This window comes from Neomonachus schauinslandi, chromosome 4 (assembly GCF_002201575.2).
Source record: "Neomonachus schauinslandi chromosome 4, ASM220157v2, whole genome shotgun sequence".
Lineage (NCBI taxonomy): Eukaryota > Metazoa > Chordata > Mammalia > Carnivora > Phocidae > Neomonachus > Neomonachus schauinslandi.
In genome coordinates, this window is record NC_058406.1 from 27,202,132 (window position 1) to 27,208,131 (window position 6,000).

At 41.2% G+C, this 6,000-nt stretch overlaps 1 protein-coding gene across 1 annotated transcript in view; it reads left to right on the plus strand.

Moving 5' to 3' along the window:
• LOC110574889 (protein argonaute-3) overlaps nt 1-6,000 on the plus strand; it is a 124,099-nt gene that overhangs the window by 116,573 nt on the left and 1,526 nt on the right. The window lies entirely within an intron of this gene.

The window sequence follows — 6,000 nt, forward strand, 5'->3', positions numbered from 1 at the left end:
ATCTGGTATTCCTGACTGCCAGCCTGCTGGTGGTTAGGGGCTGACAGGAGCCTTTCTGTAGTCTGTTCTGATTCTTTCTGATGCCATAGCCTCAGGGTTGAGGACCCTCAAAGGGCAGCAGTGTCTTTCTTGGGGCCCATCAATGGTATAGACTCTTCCATTAGGTTACATATCCCATTGCGTGGGCTCCACAGCTCCTGCTCTTCTGCTCACTTTCATTCCTCTAGGCTCCCAAAACTCTTTCCAGGAATTCTCACCGTTCCAGCCTGTGGAGTTGGCAGAGGGGGCCTGTGGGCTCTGAGGTCAGAAAGTGTCCAACTGGGGCCTGAGATAATAGCCTCCCTTTCCAGCAGGCTCTTATCTGATTTTATTATGTGGTGCCTCAGTTGTTTAAGCATCTGACTTCGGCTCAGGTCATGATCTCAGGGTCGTGGGATTGAGCCCTGCGTGGGGCTCCCCATTCAGTGGAGAGTCTGCTTGTCCTTCTCCCTCTGCCCCTCCCCCAGCTCATGCCTGCATGCATGCACACTCTCTCTCAAATAAATAGATTTTATTTATATCTATTTATATATATTTAAATAAAACAGATTTTATTTATTTGAGAGAGAGCATGCATGAGTGGATGGAGGGGCAAAGGGGGAGGGAGAAAGTGAAGGAGAGAATCTCAGGCAGACTCCATACCAAGCACTGACCCCATAGTGGGGCTCGGTCTCAGGACCCTGAGATCACAACCTGAGCCAAAACCAACAGTTGGACACTCAACCACTCAACCAACTGAGCCACCCAGGCACCCCAGGCTCTTATTTTATAATGGATTCTCTTCGAGTCCCCCTTATGTGTCTTCATGGGAGAGAGCATACCTTTCCTCACAACTAAAATTCCATGTTTTCACAAAACCCATAATCACTCTCTTCCCCTACTGGGTGGATAGGGGTTAGGTGAGAAGAGGCCAGAGCCAGGATAGTAATGATAAAAGCTGTCCTGAACTGGCTCCTCTCAGTGAGCCCTTGAGGGGAGGTGGCTGGCTCCAAAGATTGGTAGCTCTTTAGACTGTGGGATGCCTAGCGTCTTTAATCTCTGCTTTGGGCCTTAGTTGAAATTCCAGGGCAGCAGGGGGAAAAAAAAAACTCACTTGACATACTGTTAGAAACGTGTCAACTGGATGGAGCATGTGACCCCTCTGAGCCTCCAAAGGGAGTTCTTCTGAAGAGATAAATGCTTCCCGTTCAGGAATCAGAGCTCAGGCAGTGTCCTAAATTATAACTTCCTAACACAAATCACCAAAACTTCAAAGATATCCTTCACTATTGTTTAACAATCCTTTGATTCCCCTTTTGTTAGCTCTTACTGCCATTTTCCATGGGTCCCTAACCTTGGTCCCTTGCCCCAACACTCAGCACATGACCCCTTCCTCAGTAAGAAATTATACTGTCAGTCATGCCTACTTTCTTTCCTGAAAAAAGGTTCAATATGTGCTGTTGTTCACATTTGCTCTGGCCTGCGTTGAGTTGGTCTTAGTTCACCAGTTATCCTCTTTCTTGTATCTTCAGTCTGTTTGAAGCTCCTGATTCCATTCCCTTACCTTACAATTGCCCCGTCCTAAAATACAGTTCCTTGATCCTGCCATTTCCCTTCAAGTTTTTCTCCCATATCTTTTCATTTTTAACTAAACTGTTCTTAAAACAATAGCCTAAAGACACTCACCTGAAATTTAAAGAGACAAATAATATAAGGATATAGAAGAATTGAAACTTCACATTTTGCCAGTGGGAGTGTAAATTAACATGACCATTTTTGAAAACTGTCATTATCTACTAAAGTTAAATATATGCATGCTCTATGACCCAGGATCTAGTCTACTCCAGGATAGCCAACAGAAATGCGTATCTGTGTTCACCAAAAGATAGTACATTAATGTTTATGGTAGCACTCATAGCCAAAAACTACAAATGGTTCAAATGCCCATCATCAATAGATTGGATAAATAGTGTATATTTATATAACAGAATATTCTACAACAAAGAGAATGATGCAACAATGTGGATGTATTTCATAATCACAGTGTCAAACCAAGGAAGTTAGACCCAAAGGGCACATACCTATGATGCTATTTATTATAAAGTTCAAAAGCAGACATAATCTTTAATGTTCTCTATATTGTGAAAAGTCCGGTTACCAAGAGCAGGGTAGGTAGGGTGTGGTGACCAGGAAAGAGGCTTCATGGTTGTAGTTAATGTTTAATTTCTTGATTTTGATGCTGGTTTCATAGGTATTTTTACTTTGTGAACAGTCCTCATTCTGTACACTTAGGGTCCATGGGCTTTTCTCTATATATTTATACTTCGGTAAAATGTTTACATTAAGAACAGAGAAGACTACCCTTGGTTATTTCCTCTTCAATTTACAGCAGCCTGACGCTGTTGCTCCTTGAGCTCTAAACACCTGAGACTGTTGTCACTCACTCATGGACACCATCTGCCATTTGACTTCCACACACGTTTTTCTCCTTTCATCTTGCCTTTCCCTTTGTTCTTGGTTTGGTTTAAATTTTTAAGTTTCAATAATCTATATGACTTTGAAATCTGGTCTTAAAAACACAACTTTTCTCCTGATTTCCAGACCTTGAGGTTGCCTTTTGACTGCGCCCTCTCACTTGCCACCCCTATCTGAGCAACCCCTCAGCCCTGTAGAATTTACCTTCTCAGTCTCAGACCCTTCTCATCTGCACTTCAGTTCCAGCTCTCATTATTACTCTCCTGTACAATTGCAGAATGATCCTAAGTGCCCTCATCTAATCTGTTCTCCCTCAGATTGATTAAAACATAGATAAGACCCTGTCATTCATCTACTTCGTGCTACATAGCCATTAAGGTGAAGTCTCATTTTCTTAGGACAACATACAGACTCAATTCCTGATGTCTGCATACTACTCCCTTTACTTCTGCTACACCCTCAGTCTGTCTTGCTTTTTTCTCCCACTCTTCCCTTCTGCTCCTCCTTCCCTCTCTTTTTCTCTTTCTCTATTATCTCCTTCCTTTCACATACACAAACACACATAAACACAGTGTGACTGCAGCCACTCTAAACTGTTTTTAGGTAGTTCTCAACTTTCTCCTGCCCGTGTTGCTCCCTTACCTTAATTATTCCTTCCCTAACTTACTGTTCATCCTTTAAGACCCATCTTGGGCATCACCTCCTCCCAGAGCCTTTCTTATATCCTTCCCCAAGACAAATGCCCGTCCTCTGCACTGCCTGAGCACCCTTTCATACCTCTTTGTTGCATTCCTTAGATAACATTGTAACCATGCTTTTGTTTCTCTTCCTCTCCCCGTAGTCTATAAGGTCCCAAAAAGCAGAGACTACTCACCCATTCAATCAACAGATATTTATTGTGTCTACCTCCTAGAAGATAGGTGTTGATACCATGTATACAGAGTGAACAAGTAAATACAATCCCTTCCTCTTAGAGTTTATTGGGGGAGACATACACTAAGTAAGTAATCTCACAAATATATATTTATAAATTGGGATAAAAACAATAAAGGAAAAGTAAAGACAGGAAGAGAGATTTTAGTGGGGACCTGATTTAGATTGGGAGATCATAAAAAGCTTCTTTGAGAAATGACATTTAAGATAAGATCAAGAGGAGTAAATTGGAGTTATTAACCAAGCCAAGAACGGGGAAGAAAATTCCTGCCAGAGGCACATACAGGCTCTTTGGTGGGAAAAAACGTTACCCATTGAGGGAATCAAATAAGGCTGTGACCACAGCATTAAGGTAGGTTAGAGAGACCAGCCTGGGCTGGATGTATGGGCCTTTGGGGCAGAGATAAGAACCTGGATTTTAGTCACAGTGCATTAGGAAGTCATTAAAAGGCTTTAAACTGGACATTAATATTATTAGGTGTGTGTATGTGTGTGTTAATTCACTCTTACTGAAGTACAGATTCTACTGGGGAGTAAAAGTGGTGTTGGGGACCTCAACTAGGAGTCTATTAACATAGTCCAGGCAAAAGATGATTGTGATTGGGACAAGAACAGTGATAGAGAACCGAATGAATCACATTTAGGTAGGGTTTTTGCCCTGTCTCTTCCCTGTACCTGGAATGCTCTTTCCCCATCTCACAAGCCCTCCTTTATCATTCAGAGCTCACATCCATATCTCCTCATTCATTACTGTGTGCCTGGCACGTGATATGGGACACGGCATACAGTGAGTGTTCAGTAAATATTGAAATGTGTGAATGTACAATATAAATACATTATGAGTGTATAATTTGAGGAAGATAAGATTTGGTAATAATTTGAATTTTATCCCAGAATCTTGCACAGTGTCTGACAAATGGTGCTCAAATATTTGTTAAAGTATTAGCTCATCTTTCTGCTTTTCTCCTTTGCCATTGCCATTTCCTTACTTCAGACCTTCATCATCTCATGCTCGAACTAATGCAGCAGCCTCCTGGGTGCTCCCCTTGCTTTCAGTCTCTTCCTGTTTCTAATCCAGCCTCCATGTTATTACTATTATAAGACTCCAATCTCATCATACCTAAAGTCTCTCCTGTCAAAAAACATAAACTGTGCAGTACTTTCCCTGCTGCTTATAGGTGAAAGTCCAAATTCCTAAGCATGTCGTTCAGTCTGATCCCAGACTTTACTTTAAAGCTTCGCTTTTTTCCCTCATGCACCATACTCTGCTCATACTGGTCCGTTAGGTATTCCCCAAGTATACCATGAAATGTTATGCCCCCTGTGCTTTTGGTAAGGCTGTTTATTCTCTCTGGTGTGCCCTCACCCTAACCACCCAAACAAGGCCAGATCTCACTCACTCTCCCCTTGGTGAAGAACAGTTATTTCCTTTGGTATTCTCATATAGGGCTAAGTGCCAGTAGTACTATAGCTTTTATTAGTTGTCTTATAATTATAGATGCTGTATCTCCTCTACTAAATTATGTTTTCCAAAAGAAAGGAAACCTTTGACTTTGTCAACTTTGTTTTTCTTTGAATCTGCAGTACCTAACTAACATAGTAACTAATACAGAGGAACTCAACTAAATGTTCTGGGGTTTTTATTACAGTAAAATTACATAACATACAACTTACTTACCATTTTAACCATTTTTAAGTGTACAGTCCTATCGCATTAAGTACATCCACATTGTGTGCAGCCATACCACAGTCTATCTCCAGAACTTTTTCATCTTCCCTGACACTCTGTACCTATCAAACACTAACTCCCCATTCTCCCTTCCCCTGGCCACTGGCAACCACCATTGTACTTTCTGTCTCTCTGACTACTCGTTACCTCATATAAGTGAATCATACAATAGTTGTCCTTTTATGACTGGTTTATTTCATGTAGCATAATGTCATCAAGGTTCATCCATGTGTCAGAATTTTCTTCTTGTGTGTGTGTGTGTGTTGTATATACTACATTTTATTTTTCCATTCACCTATCATCGGATACTTGGGTTGTTTCCACCTGTGGACTATTGTGAATAATATTGCTTTGAACAAGGGTATGCAGATATTTGTTTTGAGTACCTGCTTTTATTTCTTTTGGATATATACCCAGAATCAATTAAATATTTTTAATGAATTATTAAATTAGAATATCTTTTATTTTGGGGCGCCTGGGTGGCTCAGTTGGTTAAGCGACTGCCTTCGGCTCAGGTCATGATCCTGGAGTCCCGGGATCAAGTCCCGCATCGGGCTCCCTGCTCGGCAGGGAGTCTGCTTCTCTCTCTGACCCTCCTCCCTCTCATGCTCTCTGTCTCTCATTCTCTCTGTCTCAAATAAATAAATAAAATCTTTAAAAAATAAATAAATAAAAAATAAAAAAATATATGTTTTATTTTACTAATGTACAAAAGCTATTTTTTTTTATATAACTTAGTCTGTGCTGAGTATTTATTTAAAAGTTTAGAAATCAGGGGGCGCCTGAGTGGCTCCGTCGTTAAGCGTCTGCCTTCGGCTCAGGTCATGATCCCAGGGTCCTGGGAT